Consider the following 19,597-nt stretch of genomic DNA (forward strand, 5'->3'; position numbering starts at 1 on the left):
ATAATTTCAAAGTAGTTATTTAATGTGACAAGCAAATGAAAAGAGTTAAACATAATATTTACAGTGAATATTAAAAGCGAATATTGATTAGAAATATAATTAGTTTCTGTCAAAACGCATTTTGAAAACTAATTATTTTGTTATTTGTCAGTTCTTCTAATATTAGTTTATATTTGTTATTGTTGTTGCCCCATAACGCTCCGGAAAAAAGACACAGCTTGGTAATTAGTGCAAAAGCTATATTGAACATAAAACCAAATATAACAAATGCAATCAGTCCGGCTGCTCCGAGTGCAGACACCCATAAACATATTTTTTCTGTGGTATTCTTTTTAGTAAATTAAATAACTTATTATTATCCGTAGAGTAGACTCACCACAAATGCTATTCAACAAATTTTGTGAAGACATTATTAATTGTAAATTTTTTGAGATAGTGCATTTACTCCTTAATTCCATATTTCTCCCATGTCCTTGCGATTGAGAGTGCTAGTGCGTCTCAGATTTCGATATATCAGAAAAGTATATCCAAGATTTTTTTTTACAAAGAAGTGACCATTTATCAAGGCCTGGAGGCCACTCGGAGATAAGAGTTAATGAGTGTCAAATATCGTAGTAATCGTTAGAAGTGGAAATTGGGTAAATTGGATTGCTTAAAGAGGCGAACCATCAGGAATTTGTTTACGTTAAACTTGTGTAGTCAATTGGAAAGCAAGAAAAACAGAAGAGAGTTCCACAGCTGTGCAGTGCTAAGAATGAAACTTTGTTCATGGAATCTACGTTTAGGTTTAGGCACAGATACAAAGCGTGGAAAATTATTGATAGTGATTTCAGCTAGTCGAGTATTTTTCATGAAAGTCAGGCAAGAAGGACAATACATTGGAGTTCAGACAAACACTTGCCATGAAAATAACAATAAAGCAAATACAAGCTTGCAACATCTCTACTGTGGGGAAGATGTCGCGGGAAAAAGAAAAGGGACCCCCCTATTTTGAACTCTGACAAGGCATGATAAGCTGCTATGAGCAGCTCCTGTCCAGATGTAGCAGCAGTACTCCATCCTTGGGCATTCTTGGCTCTTATACATGTAGAGTATTGCATCAGCAGTGAGATATCTACTGAAGCTGTCATAAGGTCCGACTATTTTTCCAACCGCCTTGTTGATTTGATGTACGTGTTCCATCTCAGATCAGGAATAAAGGTCAGACCCAGAAGCTTGTAAAAACATGGAGCCTCTCTAAATCGAGAGCCATCCATTTCAATTGATGCTAGACGCGGATGAAAGCGTTGATGATACAAAGATAAAAGCTTGGTTTTAGATGCATTAAAATAAATCAGCAACTTTTTTTTCCTCATCGCGCCACGTGCTAAAGAACAGAGCAGACAGAATCAAAGAGACCTTAGTCGTTTACGACCTTTGAAATGTTGCCATGGAAGGTATTGTTGTCAGCAAAAATGTCAGCGTATTTTCTTAGGATGTGATTTGGGAGATCGTTGATGTAGACAAGGAAAGGGGTTGGACCCAGAATGTACCTCTGATGGACTTCAGCATTAATACTGTAAGCTTCTGATTTCTGTCTATTAAGCATTACTCTTTTGAACCTATCAGTGAGAAATGGTTCAATAATGTAAAAGACATTTCCAGCTATATCTTACTTTGACATTTTATTAAGTATACCTTTATGTTACACCCTATCAAAAATCTTTGATATGTCAAGAGCAATTACCGTAGACAGAAAATTCCGTCGAGGTATTCACTAATCCTATAAGATATAACTGTTAACACATCTGCTGTAGATATAGAAAAACGGAAACCATATTACATTTCACTGAGGATATTATATTTGATGAAGTCGTTGAATACTTCTATATTTGACACCGATTCGAGCAACTTACTCATGAAGCACAGGAGACTGATTGATCTGTATTAATATGGAGCTGACCGATCACCTGAACTTTTAAATACGTTGTATACTGGTGAGGTTTTCCGTGGTGTTGCGAAGCAATTATTGTTAAAACAACGCTTAAACAGCTTGATTGGATCTTTCAATTATACGGGGAAGAAAGTTAAAAAGCCCACTTCGCAAGAACACTAAAGCCAGCTCCAAGAGTGACTGGCAATAAGATTAATTGTATCAGATAATTGTTTTTACCAGTAAATTTGTACGGGACTTTTAAAAAGTTAGAGGCGTACGCACTAAAACAATCTTCAAATCGAGTTGTATAAACACTTTCAAACTTTGGAATTTATCCGCCAACATTTTTAATCGGAAAATATGCAAGCTAAAAATAGTAAAAAAATGAAAACGAATCGTAAAAAGTCCCTTCAGAATCAAACTATTGATAAAAAACGTCCAAAGGCTTTTCAAATGCATAGTGTGAAGTACTGAAGAGATTAAAACATATTATTCGAAAATATATCGAAAAATCATGCAACAATAAAACAGATATCAGAAAATACAAGCGTCACAAATAGTTTCGCATAAAAAAATGCCTTTTGTTTAAACACAAACGAAAATCTGTTGAAACGTTCAGAGAAAAAACAAAAAAACAATATCCATCCACGCAGCCAGTATGATTGAAAAATACTACTATTTCAGTTACTTTGTATAAAAGCAAATTTACTGCATTTGCTCAATAGAATTAAGATGACATTACTAAATTAATGAATGCTATTACTAAATGTTGTGGTGGCACAAATTCATTTGCATATGTGGATAGTAATTACACATAAATAGAAAGAATCAGTTAGTCTGAGTGTGTGTTCACCAGAAGCCACCGAAGGCCGCCGAGAGCAGATATGTTTCTCCAGCAAAGACTCACTTATTTGACACCATTATGTAAATATCCTGTAAATATACCTTTTTCCTAATACACTTCTTATTTGATCTACCTTTGTTTGTTGAGTCGTCATTTATATTGCTTTCTACGTTACTTGTTTCAACCTGCAAACTTAACACTAAATAAAGGTATCATGTAAATCAAATTGTAAAGGATAAGCGGTATCAGGTATATCATACAAGGTACAAGACATGCTTGTAAAACGCATCCAAAAGCGAATACGACGTCATTCAGATGACACTAAGTACACATTACACGCAGGAGAAGAGCCGATCACGTCATTTTTGTACCGGTCACTTTATGCTAACCCCAATCAGAACAGCGAGCATAAGAGGACAGAAAATTCATCGACAACTGACTATAGATCCAGGGCGGAAAAATATTTTCAATCTTGCGGTGCAAAATGATTTAGAATTTGGTGTTGTGAGGACTCAATCATACACAAAAGATGAACTGTATAAATGGACCGATCGCTACGACTCTCGGGATAGTCTATGTAGTTGGTAGTACACCACCTTATCATTTCGTGCTATAAATCTTCTCTTGGTATATTTAATTTTATTTCAGTACAATTTCCGTTTTCCAACCGTATCTATGTCTGTGTTCCCCATAGTGAATCTTCAGGGCCAACACAATGATTTATTATGCTACCAAGACTAAGCTTCTTTTCTTTAATAACTTAAAATGATCAACTACTAATAGCCATGGCTCCTTTCAAACTCTTCGACTTAAAGTCCACATGCAACATGAGTTTGAACATATATATTGAAAACATTACCAATGCTGCTGCTAAAAAAGGAAAGCTCTTTTTCCTGTTCTGGAAATTTACTTACGCCGGAAAGTATCCCGTACTTCTACAATGCCACCATTCTCCCATGTATGGAATATTGTTGTCACATTTTGGCTGGTGTGTCTGCTACTTGTCTCTCGATCCTGAACAGGATCCAAAGGAAACTCGCCAAATCTAGTAGGTCCACACTATCAGCTAGATTCAACCGCTGTCCCATCGACGGAATGTTGCATCCCTCTGACTGTTTTACAAGAATTACGAGCTCTTGTCCGTCCTCGATGTCAATACGCCGACAAACCCGACGAGCACCAAAATCTAATCTCTACAGTAAAAAAAAACCCTTAGATATAAGAAAGCCTTCTACTCTAATAGTTCCTCTATCCAGGTCTGTTAAACTTTCGAATTATTTTCCGATTCCTGATTCCAAGATTGTTCTAATATGCAAAAGGTAAAGAGTAATGTAAACAGATATCTTCTTCTCAACTCCCTGCATAGTATTCCAGGAAAATTTCCGCAGATAGTAGTCCCTTACATACAAAGTGGCATTCTGCTTTGTTTGGGGTGTAAATACAATAAAAATATATTAATGTGTAAACGATTTTTTTTAATATTGTTAATTATCGTATAGTTATTTACGTGCATACTTTATCTAATCATATATATATATATATATGTATATATGCATATATATATACATACATACATATATATATATATATATATATATATATATATATATATATATATATTGATCTTCAATATATCGGAACTTTATACATACATATTTTTTCCGCGTGTAGATGTGCCTGTAATTCATTTTTTATTGACTCCAAACCGGCTTAGCCAAGTCTTTTTTTAACATCACACCAATATAGTTAATATTTCCGAGAGATTGGTCTTGTATTGGAATACTGTCGATAAGTATCAATAATCGAAAAACCCTTTTAAAAAAAAGAACAGTGCGATTTGGACTAAAGGTAACCCCCTTATACAGCTTGATATCACAACTCGATTTGATAAATGTTAACACCGCATAGGAATTAATAATCGGTTCATTGATAAAACAGTGGCATGTAAAGAAAGGAACGTTTTTATTTATATATGATAATTTACTTTTGAACTTTAAACTATAACCAGTATGTAAAACTAATTTCAGAATATCAACGACAGGTTCTCTATCGTTCAATGTAAACTACAATTTATTGTGGACTATTTCACTGTGAAGAGCCATACGGAGCTCTCTCTGGATTTATCTCGATAAGTCCCTGACTGGGGCAGACAATACATCAATTTTATTGAAAAATAGGCGATTTTAGAAATATCGATGACAATAAAGTATCGTGGAACATTTGTTGATCATCATTCAATACAAGGCACTGTCAGGTTCATCTCTCTCTATCTCATTTGTTTTCCCCCCTCTCTCTCTCTCTCTTTCCCTCACTGTATATATACACTTGTGCTCGATATTATTCATACCCCTCGGATCTTTGAGATTACTATAAGAATATTGCCCAAACCAGAAGGTAGACAATATTAAAGGGATTTCAAACAATAAATCAAGCATAAGCATTTAATTTAAACTCAACAAATAAATAAATTATGCAAGTTTGAAACATTATACAAAGAAAAACAATAATGGCACTAGTTCAAAATTATTCATACCTCTCTTACTAAAAGTCAATAGCATGCCTTTTATTCTTAATAACTGCCTGTAACCGTTTTGGATATTTATCAACAAGGTTTTTACAAGCATCAACACTGATTTTTGACCATTTTTCAATGCAGTAGTTCTCCAAATTCCTCAAATTTCTAGGTTTCCGCTTTTTAACGTCAGTTTTCATTATGTGCCAGAGGTTTTCGATAGGGTTCAGGTCAGGACTCTGGCTAGGCCATTCCAAAACATTAATTTGATTATCCTCAAACCATTTCTTGACTATTTTTGCAGTATGTTTTGGATCATTATCCTGTTGAAGGACCCAGTTTGGTCCTAAATGGAGCTTCTCCGCATCCTGTCTAATGTTTTTCTGGAGTATCTCCAAATATTGCTCCTACTTCATGGTTCAATCTATATTGACCAAACTACCTGGACCACTAGCCGAAAAGGAGCCCCAAAACATTAGGCTACCACCACCATATTTCACCGTGGGTATGGTGTTCTTTGGGTTGTAAGCTTCTCCTTTCTTCCTCCAAACGTAAGAAGCATCCATATGGCCAAACAATTCAATTTTTGTTTCGTCAGTCCACAAAATACTTGAGAAAACGGACTATAGAGAATTCACATGGGTCCTAGCAAACTTTAGACGTGCTGCAAGGTGTTTTTCGGTGTGCAACGGAGTCCTTCTTGGTCTTCTTCCTTTCAGACCATTTTCATGCAGAGTCCTTTGCAATGTTTGCCTTCATATTTTTATGCCAAAAGACTCCAGATTTTCTAAAATGTCCTTAGTAGTGGTGGTTGGATTTGCATTAACACTTCTTACAATATTCCTGGTGGCTCTAGCAGACAGTTTCCTTTTCCTTCCTCTACCAATCAAGTTGTTTGTTGTGTGGTGGCTCTGGAATTTTTTGATGATGCTCTGTACTGTTGCTGTAGGGACCTCAAATTTCTTGGAAATTGACTTGTAACCTTAACCATCCTTATGTGAATTCACAATTTTAGTCCTAAGATAATTACTCAGCTCTTTTTCTTCCCCATTCTAATAATTTTTATTCTTTTATTGGTTTTTAGTTGATATCATTTTAATTTCTGAAAAATGCAAAAAACGAAATGAAATTAATCACAGATTGTATAAAAGCATTCAAAATAAGAATCAAACAGGAAACAAACAGTCAGAAACTCGATTTATACTGAAAAAATAAGGGGGTATGATTATTTTTGAACATTGCAGATTTTATAAATAGCTGTATATTTCTTTTATTACAAGTATCCCGAGATTTTAAAATGACGAAAATGATCAGAAGAGGTTTATTAAGAATATGTATCAATATGGACGTAAACAATAAATTCTTACAAAGTTACACCTAATAAACTCAATTTTCAAGGGGGGTATGAATAATATCGGGCACAAGTGTATATATATATATATATATATATATATATATATATATATATACATCTATCTATCAATCTATCTAGCTACATATATATACATTTATACATATATATATATATGTATATATATACACATATATATACATATATATATATATATATATATATATATATATATATATATATATATATATATATATATATATATATATATGGGCAAATTATAAGAATAAGATCGATTCTTTAAGAAGAGATTATCGGGATAATGCAAATATCAACACTTTGAACTCGTATAGATTATCAATTAAATAAGAAAATAGCAATATAAAAATATATAATAATATTTAGATATATAGATTTATTCGTTTATTCCTTAAGGATTATATATTAATTAGGGATGTAGGATAAATAAGAACTCTTTATACCACAGTATTTTAAACCTAAGTGGTTGATTTGTTTTGACATTTCCTATTAGATTAACTTAAATCTAGATTCAAGAATAACGATTTACAATGAGGACTATATAGGGACGACGTTCAATAAGTAACGAGAGAAAACAGCAGGCGATATAATAGCAACATTATTAAATTAACAAAAACCTTCGTAGCTAGGGCCTTAGCATAACAATAGCTAATGAAAAAAAATATCGCAAACTTCCTAGACGTAACCTTAACCCTAAATATAGGATCATACTGGCATTACCATAAGCCTAATATATCGCTAAACTATACCCATAAAATTTCCAACTGCCCTAGGTCTGTCATTAGTCCCCAAATCTGTATCGAGCATAATTTGCAACTAATCTACCATCTATAGCATATTCGTAGAAAATTCTAACTTTTGCAATACCGCCCTTGCAAGCTCAGGATGCGCTGGCAAAATAAAATACAAAACAAATAATAGTAAAAAAAGACAAAACATCTCAAGACCCATCCCAGAATAACCTATTATATAACCACATCCATATATAGACCAAAAATGCAACAGCACCAAATTTTAACATATATAAGCAAAGTAAACACACAAACAATAACTTAAGAAAGAAGCATACCCATCCAAATAGAATTAGAAAATGAATATTTGGTTTAACTCACCCGACAACAATAGTGTAAAAAACCAATACCCATAAAGAATATTAAAGCTCTTTATATGTAGTATACAAGCTGCTCTGATTTTCTGAGTGGTCAAGGTTTCTTGGAGCTTATGCCATGCTCTCTGTGTAGTTGTTTCGGTGGAGGGTTTCTCTTAGCTCCCCTTGATATGCGCTGTTGTTATCACATATTGCTTTTGCTCGGTGTTGTAGGCAACGGGCGATTCTTTACCGTTACATTATACGAATACCAATATTGATATGCTATAGTAAAAAATAGCCTAATTTATCCACTTCATATATTCAACTTCACTTATCAAATTTTCCCTAATGCGTCTTCACGACAGTATTTATACACAAGTCTTTTATTTTTCTGACTTAAATCCTAAATTAAAATTTATCTGTAACCGCCGCCCCCTTCCCCACAACTGAACGCTACTATCTCCAAATACCCACTAAAAGAAAATATACTTAAAATTTATTAACTGTTTAAATTATTACGTGAACAAAAAATATATTTAAACATTTGCAATCAAGTAAAAAGACTTTGAATCTTAAATATATTGCATGAGAACAAGTTCGTTTATTGTTCTCTGATGTAGAATAAAACATGAAAAGAAAATAGCATAATCGCCTGAACCATTCTATAAGTCGTGCATTAATCGAACAAGAAATTTATTTAAAAAAAGACAAACAATAAAAGAGACCACGCATACAGGTCCGAATGCGATTGATGAAAAGAAATATTTAACACAAAAAAAAACACTCACAGTTTTAAGGTTTTCTTACAGAAACAACAATTCTGAATTAATGTTTTGATTGGTTGTCTATTTTCCTTGCTTCCCTCCCGTTTTTAGAAGTAGACGACATTTTCTTTTAGCATACAAATCTTTATTTTTTTTTGCTTTGAAAAAACTTTTCAAATAAGTATGCAAACAATTCTTTTATAAAACGTTTATATTATATTTTTTTCTTGAAATTTGCTAGAACGTTTATTAAAAATACTTATTTTGAGTTTTTTCTTCTTTTCTGAAATCTTACCAGAGTGAGGAACTTTATGAACAAAACAGATCATCGTAGCCGTTTATCTGGGGGAGAAAATTGACAGATTTTTAATTTTTTACAACAGCAAAGAATTTTCATAGTTATTTCCCATGACTTAAAAGGCAAATGTAACGGCCATCCTGAAACTCTCAAAAACTAATTTTCTCCCACTAAGAAAACCGGCCAAAATGTTAAGATCTGAAGCCTTCACTTACCCGTGGCATTTAGCACATATGCTTTCACCTACTTCTCCTTCTTCACTTTATTCCTCATCTTTACTTAGTTGTTGATATTTTATGGTCCCGTATCTTTTAAACACGGGGGTTTAACCATTCTTTTACTTGAATTCATAACTGTATTAAAATTTCATTCCACACATTTTAGAACCTACTTATATATAAACAAGGATTATTAATAGAAATAATAATAACATGACGTGGATTTTTAGGATACACAACTTTAATTTAGGAATACTTATATAGGACCACATTATTTTCACTTCTGATGTGAGAAATTTGGAATCACTATCTATATCGTGTAATATTACTGTTTCAAACCATATTCTTCCGAAAAAGTTAAATAATATCCATTCATTATATTTTGGATATGGCTTGAATATTCGAAAATATTTTATATTTTTCATCATCAGCTGTAAGTCGTTACCTTAACTAATCCTTTAAACTGGGTGGCGATTGTATTTCTTACAGGGGACTTTCTATTTATTTATTAACATTAAAAAAAAAATTGACACTGCTTTGCACTCAACAAGGACTAAAACTTGGGATAATATCTCTGCTCCTGTGCATTTTAAGAACTTAAACCGACTCTAAATTTACCTTGTCGTGTTTTCATTATATTTGTTTTCATTTTTTACTTGGCCTTTTATATTGTTTACTATTTAATATTGTTTATCTTTAATAGTGTTTATATTTTATATTGTTTATCTTTTAATATTGTTTATCTTTTAATATTGTTTATATTTTATATTGTTTATCTTTTAATATTGTTTATATTTTTATATTGTTAATATTTAATATTGCTTATCTTTTAATATCGTTTATCTTTTAATAGTGTTTATATTTTCTATTGTTTATCTTTTAATATTGTTTACATTTTTATATTGTTTATATTTTATATTGTTTATATTTTAATATGGTTTATATTTTTATATTGTTTATATTTTTATATTGTTTATATTTTAATATTGTTTATATTTTTATATTGTTTATATTTTTATATTGTTTATATTTTATATTGTTAATATTTTTATATTGTTTATATTTTATATTGTTTATATTTTTATATTGTTTATATTTTTATATTGTTTATATTTTATATTGTTTATATTTTTATATTGTTTATATTTTTATATTGTTTATATTTTTATATTGTTTATATTTTTATATTGTTTATCTTTTAATATTGTTTATATTTTTATATTGTTTATATTTTATATTGTTTATCTTTTAATATTGTTTATCTTTTTATATTGTTTATATTTAATACTGTTTATATTTTAATATGGTTTATATTTTTATATTGTTTATATTTTTATATTGTTTATATTTTTATATTGTTTATATTTTATATTTTGTATTTTTATATTGTTTATATTTTTATATTGTTTATATTGTTATATCGTTTATGTTTTAATATTGTTTATATTTTTATATTGTTTATATTTTTATATTGTTTATATTTTATATTGTTTATATTTCAATATTGTTTATATTTTTATATCGATTTTTAGTCTTTATATTTAATAACTTTGTATTACTCATACCATTATCATTTAGTATTAGTCTTTAATTCTATTTTATTTGATTTTTTTTATACTTATTATTTTTATATCTATTTTTATTCTTTTATATTTAACTAGTGTGGGTGCCCGGCGTTCACCGGGTGTTTGTAGGTGTGTGTTAAGAAACAAAATTTTGTAGTAGGCAGATAGGCGCGAACCCGAGTCCTTGACGGGAAAGTGGAAAAGAATGTGAAATCAAAACCAGATACCTTGCCGCTCGACCAGGGTGGGATAGGAAGTGATAACGGTTCTAATTTAACTATTAAAAAATCGAAATGCAGGAAGTGAGAGAATTAACGCAGGAGATATGAAACCATGCACTTAAGTTTTGCTCTACTCCAGTCGTCGTTGGGGGAAATCAACTACCTCCAAAAGGGGGAACTATGGCAGCGTCTTAGTGAATCGCAATTATCTGATATGAAGAGTATTTCCCACAGTGATCAAAACTGATTGCCTGCAACACGGCCACAAAACCCGACTAATCGCTGTTATTGCGAATCAGTTTCGGTTTTATACGAAAAAGCCAAACTAACAGGCGAATGTAAGAAATAGCTCGAAATAGCGTGTAAAAGTCACCCAAATAAAAGATAGACACAATCACTTTTTCGTAAATTGGAGATATTATAATCTAGGGAGTATATAAAATGTTGTAAGTATTAGTGATCCCCCGAACAACCCCTCGGAAAAAAAGCCTTTGCCGGACATACAAAAAAAGCGCACACACAAACACCCACACATTTTCGCTTTTATATAATAGTTAACATATTTCTTATAGCTTCATCATTTGTTATTACTCTATGATTTTTTATATATTTTATATTTTGTATCTATATTCATTTATCTTTTTATCCTCTATCCTATCCACTTAATTTCACTTATATTGTATTCTTTACTATTTATACCCTCATCCTTTACTCTATTATATAATTTTCCCTAATAATTTATACTTCATTTAAATAGTAAATTATAATTTATAATACCCCCACTAAAATATACAGACCTAACATAAATCCCGTTTTTAAATTAAACCCCTATTTATATTCACAACACTTTACAATTATATGCATATAATGAAATAACCATCATCTTTGAATTCATTTATCCTATATTTTTATCACACATGTTTTTTACATATATTAAACCCACCATGGCAGATATGCTATACACCTACCTTCATTATATTATAACAGATATATTCCTCTAATGTCACAGGCATCGTTTAGTTTTCAATACCCTAAACAGTCTAAATTTTTTTATCTCTCACTGCACAATTATTTCGCCCCTATTGCAATGGTTACATTCCTATTATGCAACCTAGCATCTTCTCTAATCTTCTGATGAGAAGCATTAGGCTTCAAAATACTATGGTATAAAGAGTTCTTACTAATCATACACTCGTACTTTATGCATCACTATTATGGGATACATAGATAAATATATATATTGAGTATATATTTTTATATTGACATTTTCTTATTTTATTGATAATCTCTCTCTATATATATGCATGTGCATATATATATGTATATATATATATATATATATATATATATATATATATATATATATATATAAGTGTGTTTGGGTGTGTGTGCGTGTGCGTGTGTGTTCGGCTGTGTGCTCCAGGTTAGATAAAGTCAAAATAATCGAATTTCAAAGTGGTTGTTGATAGTGGTCAATATTAAAAGTGCAAATTTAGGTAAGCAAAAATGCCAATATAGGCTACAATGTATTTACTGTTTCAGCCCTAATAGGAGTCTTTAATAAACAATAGATATCTGGTCTTATTCAAGACCTGCATTTAACTTAATAAATAAATGAATTGATTTGAATAAGACCATTGGTTTCCTGTCACCTGACGATATCTTTTAAGACTGAAAACGTCATTTTTTGTAGAGACTTATGCTATGTTTTTTTACATTAATTGATTAAAATAATATATATATATATATATATATATATATATATATATATAAATGTTAAGAGGTGCAGAATTTATATACAGTTTTAAATATAATGGGCGAAAGTCTCTCGAGAGCTCTTTAAGCTATCATCTCATCAGGAGAATATCGATAGCGTAAAATAATAATACTATGTCGAAAGTAAAGAGTTATGATGGGGAACTATTGAATATGCCAAAAATACGGGGACACTAAAATAAAGTTTATTAACGTTAAAAAAAAACGATTAACATATTGGCACCACGAGGGGAAAAGAATGGGAGAAAAGATTCAACGTTCCCCAAAGAGAAACAATTCGTTAGATGTTTATTTCTGCCGGCACAAAAAAGGTTTCCGCACCGCAATAGAGACACACTCCCAAATCTTTAAATGGTTTCTGGAGTTCGCTCTACGTAATACCTCGAACCATTCTATTTTATATCTATCGGCACAGCAAGGGGTGTCAACAAACTGCTGGCCAATAGCAGAGTTCAAGGCTGCAGAAGGAGGGAGACTACCAGACCCTATCCTCCCGCGTCTGATCTGCGATGGAACATGCTGGTGTATACGAGTCAAAAGATGCAATGCTGTTCGCCCAACATAACCAGCATCGCACTGGCATTTGAATTGATATACAATATTGCTATTTTTGATGTAAAGCAAACTATCCTTGCGAAAAGAAGGAAATGAAGGTCTCGTAGTATATACCAAAAGCAAGGACACAAAATAAAAGCAATCATAAATACTTCTGCGAATCCAGGGTACTTTTAAATAAACCGGGCATTTCTATGGTCCAACCATTTTAGGAGATTTAAAATCCGCAACCTTTTTGAAAATACAGTCATCAATAAAGTCAACAGGATAACCATTATTGATGAATATTTCCCTGATCTTATCGAGTTCGGCGTCCAATCTGTTAGGTGAACAACTCATCAGGGCTCTATGTACCAAAGTATTAATTAAGCCGACCTTACGTGATTTTGGTACAAAAGACAACCAGTTCACATATAGGCCAGTGAATGTCGGCTTCCCATATATTGTACTGAGAAAGGCCCTCCCCCTTGAACGTTCGACAAGAACATCCAAGAAGGGAAGCGAATTGTTCTTCTTACTTTCCATAGTGAACTTTCGAGCTCCATGCAAAGAATTACACCTATCAAAAAATATCAACGCTTCACTTTGCGATGAAAAAACAGCAAAAGTGTCGCCAACATATCTGAAATATGCAGTGGGGTTTGTTATAGAGTTAAACAGAACGGATTCATTGTACCCGACGAAAATATCCGCTAAAATTGGGGCCAACGGACTTCCCATTGAAACCCCGTCGACCTGACATTACATAATATCACAAAAACTAACTTCCACAGATTTTGTGCACATTAAAATGATTTCAATAAGAATCTCTTTAGAAAAACGTGGAGCAGTCAGGCGACAATCGTAAAGTGCGTCAGTACATATACGTATAGCCTCATCCAACGTTACGTTGGTAAAGAGACTAGAGAAATCAAGAGATACATAAAAGATGTCTCTGCATTAGAATCCAACCCACGTACATAATCAGCAAACTGAAAAGAATCAGGGATACAGAGCGTGGTATATAACTCGCGCACTGGGTGCAGAATTTCCACAAGCCACTGAGCCAAAGAATGTTATGCCGAACCAACCATTGATAAAATAGGTCTCAGCGGAACACGTTGCTTGTGGATTTGGGGGAGACCATACATACTAGGACGTTGTGAACCAGAGGGTCTAATCCTGTTATAGACGTCCTTGCAAAAAACTTTCTTTTTAAATAATGCAAGTAGACGTCTTTGCATTTTTGCCTCGTTCTTGAAAGTATTATCCGTCAACTGTACAGGACCGAGTTTACGGAATTTCGAAACATCATTGAGAATAACTGCTATTTTCTCAACGTAATCTGACTTGTCCCAAATCACCACTCCTGCACCTTTGTCTGGTTTGCACATATAAATATCGGCATTGGATTTTAACGCTTTCATAGTTTTAAATTGCGTTATGTTCCAGACAAAATCGCTATAATCAACAGGTGTGTTACTGTATCGGTGAACTAAGGCGACTAAACTAGATTTCATCCCATAAATTCTTTCCGGGGAAATAGGAGCATTATATCTCAGTTGGGCGAACAAAACTTCAAAGGCAGAAAGTGCTCTCTCTCTATTTATACTGGTTGGGGAATACAAAAATCCAATCTCTTAGACAGAACTCTATTTTCAATTTCTGTAAATACAGTTTTCGGAAGATTGAAAATATGTTTGCTTCCATTAATGGGTTCACACCCATATCTTCTATGAACCAGAAGAGCAAGTTGTTTATTATTGTCTTCAAAAGCACGTTGCTTAGCAAATTGATCACCGATGGATAAATACTTGCAAAAGTGTAAAAAGTTTTTAAAATGAGAACAGAGAACCCTTCACTACAGAGAAAAGGTAATGTCTATTACTAATATACACCTCTAGCTTCTCCGTCAACTTATTAATCTCGTCTCGTATAAATGCCCGCTCCATAGACAAACTAGGTTTCACCCGAGATTCAGCAATGCGTTTACTGATATAAAGTGGGGCCACATCTTGTTCCAGACAGGAACGCAAAAAAAAACAAAAAAACTATGGAGCAGTTGGTAGATCTAATTCTACTCCTTAATCGAATGATAGTATTACAAGTGTCAATATGATGTTGACTGTACCTTTTCCGAAGATATATAAATAAATGTTTAGAGGTACATAATTTATATACAGTTTTAAATATAATCGGCGGAAGTCTCTCGAGAGCTCTTTCAGCTATCGTCTCATCAGGAGAAAATCGATAGCGTAAAATCATAATACTATGTAAAAAGTAAAGAGTTATGATGGGAAACTATTGAATGTGCCAAAAATACGGGGACACTCACAACGAAACAGTAGTGTATATGGATGATTATAATGCTCCCTATATTAAGTTGAACATTTGGGAAGGTATATACAAATTTACATTTACATATGAAGCGATGCTTTTTGTGCAAACAAATTGAGCTCATATATTTGGACAATATAAAAACATTATTAATTCACTGCCCGCATAGCAGCAGCCGTATAGCGCATCGGCAATATTAATGAAACCTGTCTCCAACATACTCCGGAGAATTTAGTATGGTGAAGTAGGTTAGCGTTGACTTTCTTAAAAGTTATTTTATTCGTGCAAATAGTTAGTAATTTGATGGTTACCCATGGTTTGAATTGAGTCTAATTCGTAATAAGAGTTAAGTTAAATAAACACCCTTAGACATTAGAATCTACGGTATCATACGCCGTAGAGTTTAACTTCCAGGTGTGAAATAAAATAGAAAACTAATTTCCATTAGCTCTCAAAATTTCAATAGACATAATATAATGACGAGGATTCATTTTTGTGTTTTGGAGCGATCCATCTGTCAAACTCCCATTATAATATTCACTGACCTCTTATATATTAAAATGTTCTTTCTTAGATCTTGCTGAGGAAAGAAGGAGAAAGCTCTTGGAGTGAAGGGATATAGTGTTCAGACAGTTCGGACATTATGATGTTGAGACGTGTATGTAAAGACATATAACACAAATATATAATACAATTGGACTTTACCTTTTTGGTAAGAATCATAAGACGCAAGACGAGCTTTACAAAAAACACTTGATGGTTTATGCTTCACGACCGACCGTTCCATCACCAAGAATTCAAAGTCTCACATTTTTCCTTGAAGTGACGTCTCGCTTCCAGACGTCTGACTGTCACTGAGTCTCTTCACTGACTGTTTTCTAACTAAAGTTTTTCTCTATTCCTAGAACTTTCTATTTTCCGTGACGTCATACACATGTTAAAACATGTGCATTATTTCACGTGTCCTGAACATACGTGTTCAAAACTTTTCCTATTTCTCAGTAACCTATTTATCCAATATTTAAAAACATTATCTTATAAGCTGCATTCTTTCAATTTAAAATTTCATAATAAACTTGACAGCTCACATTCTTTTCTTGAATATTTATCTATATTCTAAACAAATGTTTCGTTTTACATTTTTAAATTCTCATACGTAATCTATTTCTGAACCAAGATTACGAGGTTCGAATTTCTCTATTGCCATCTCATTTCCATTTTAAACTAAATTCTCCATTTTTATACTTACATGAAAAGGGGACAGCCCTTATCATGTAACACTCGTAGGTGATGTAAATTTCTGTTCCCCGCAACCTATTTCTCACAGAAGAGATGTTGCGAGTTTTTATCTGCTTTATGCTAATTTTCATGGCAAGTGCTCGGCTGAGCTCCAATCTATGGTGACCCATGCCAAACTTTCACAAAAAACGCCCGTCTTGCTAAAAACAATATCACTAATTCCCCCCACTTATTATCTGTGCCTAAACCTAAACGTAGATTCCATGAGCAAAGCTTCTATCTTAGAACTGCACGTCTATGGAATTGTCATTCGTTTTTCTGATTTCCAGCTGACTACAATATGGTTGTCTTCAACTCTAATGTAAACACGTTTTTGATGAGCCGTTCCATATAAGATTACGAATTTACCGAATTTTTATTACTAACTTTTACTATATTGTCCAATTTCTACCGAACAGTCTTTATCCCTTATGCTCGAGTGGCCTCTTGACCTTTATGTATAGTGATGCCTATGTAAAAAAAATCAACATGCACTCCGCATTTGAATTAATTCAGCATCGTCCTGGATAATTATTATCGGTTTTTCAAATCACATCGAGTTATTATTACAATTTGCAAGTAGGAACCAACTCTGTTTCGTCATATTCTAATCTCCTTGAGAATACGTTTTTAGAATGCCGGAAGCACGCGAACACAGTTTTATGAAACGTACAGATGGGTCCATACGGCATACATATGTTATCAGGCGCCATTTGGATAAATCCTCCAGAAATGTCAATATCGCCTGCATGTTCATCTCTTAAGTAACCAGTAAAACTGTTCCGGGGAACATCATAAGAATAAACGTGAAGAAAAAACAATATATGTTCATAGATAAATAATATGTTCGCGATACTGTCTTCAAAATAAATTTTCTTAATCCTCAGAAAAATCTAGATGCATTTAAACGAACGGTTTCACGCACGTATGATCCACAAGACATACGTCAATTCATGACCTTCTAACTAATGTTCTTTCACAGAAAAAATATAATGACAGCAAACAGGATGATGACAAAAGAAGTAACTTTCATTACATCAAGTTCAAAATGCATGTAGAGTTTGTTAGGGTTTAAAACTGGGTCAGTTGGATTTAGTGTTCATTTGCATATTTTGGGGTATTAAATGTAAACACTCGTCGAGATTATACATGGCAAAATTTGAACCATATAATACAGATATATGCAATACATATTCTATGTACTTTACACGCACGCACACACACACACACACACACACACACACACACATATATATATATATATATATATATATATATATATATGTATATATTTAGCACAACATATTCTACAATTTTTACAAAGAGCTTGTTTTTCGTTTTTACCTCTTTACTAATAAGGTAACACTTATAATGGCTAAACGCATTTGAAGATTTATAGATGGGCGGATGAATGGTTATGAATAATATGAGCGAATTTGGAATACTCATAGGTAACATATTGCATGTAAACGCGTGAGAAATATCATCATCAGCGAAGAATGGCTGCCTTGCGAAGAGATTATAAATAGTAGAGTAGCTGAAAAAACGAATATTCAAATTGAGAAGTTGCGCGAGAATGGAGCGAACAAAGGCGAGAAAATACACCACGTACTCGGGGAGAGGAAAAGTAGACGTTAAAAAGAATATAGACTTATGAAGTTAAAGACGCGAATGGGCTAGCTAAGCCTATTATGTGGTTTAAAGTGAAAGCAACACGTGCCAAAAAGAATAGACAGTTGTCGGAAAGTGAGTTTTAAAGTTGTACCGAAAGTAAAGGTAATAAAATGTTGCCTTAAAAAAGAAAAGTATGTCGGTCCGGATTTTTATTTATTACATTCTTTCTGTTTGTATGTAACAGCAACTTATTTTGGTAGCCGTGATAAAAAAGGTACAATAGAAAGGAAAAAAAGGGAAAAATAAACATTACTACGGAAATATGCAGTCGCAAAGAGGGGTGAAAATATAAAAAAGACATAAACGCAGTCGAAAATAAGAACTTTAAATTAAACCTGATCCTGAGTACATGACTTGAAAGAAAAATGATATTACATCAGTACCTGAGCACATTTGTTCGCTTTTTTTCTTCTTGTCTGCTTACTATCGATTTATTTCCTGTTTTTTCAGTCATATTTTCTTGTATGGTGGAGACGGTGCTTTTTAGTCATAGATACGAGCGTTCTAAATTTACGATTTGAGTATGTATTCTTATAAGTAATGTTTCATACTCAATAAAACGAAACAAATAGCCTGTTTTTAAGAGAAATTTGAAATAAACCATTTTGATTAGAACATATATCTATAAGTTTGGACTGTTTATATGGTATCTTTTTTTTGATTGTTATGAATAAAAAAAAGCTTTGGTTGAAAATTTCGCAAGGCTGAAATAAATGTATGAACAATTATAACGCTTTAAAATTAAAAATACCTAGTAAGTACTGAAAAATAAAAAAGTACAATTGTTATAAAAAGTAGTATTTTATAAAGCTTACGAGTCGTTTATAATAGACTATTAATCTTGTGATTATGAAAAATTAATAATATATATGTTGAGTAACGTATAAATAATTTTGTTTTTTTTGTGATGGTTTTCACCGTGTCTAGTGCGTTTTTCTCAGTATTTTGCGACGCCGATTAAAAAAAATACGGAGCATAGAAATATTTAAATATTAAATAGTTTTCATTTTGAAATAAAAGCAAGAATGAATGATGGCCAAGTAGGGCACTTGACATGAAGTACATTCTTATTTGATGCTGAAAGTCTTTATGACAATGATGCATAGCAACTTGCATTGTCACTGTGGTAGAAGGATAAGTAACTAATAATTTAAGGGGCTCATAGCCATCGGTTATTGGGA

Source organism: Euprymna scolopes, chromosome 13, assembly GCF_053919585.1.
Source record: "Euprymna scolopes isolate OS-2025 chromosome 13, ASM5391958v1, whole genome shotgun sequence".
In the NCBI taxonomy this organism is placed as follows: Eukaryota; Metazoa; Mollusca; class Cephalopoda; order Sepiida; family Sepiolidae; genus Euprymna; species Euprymna scolopes.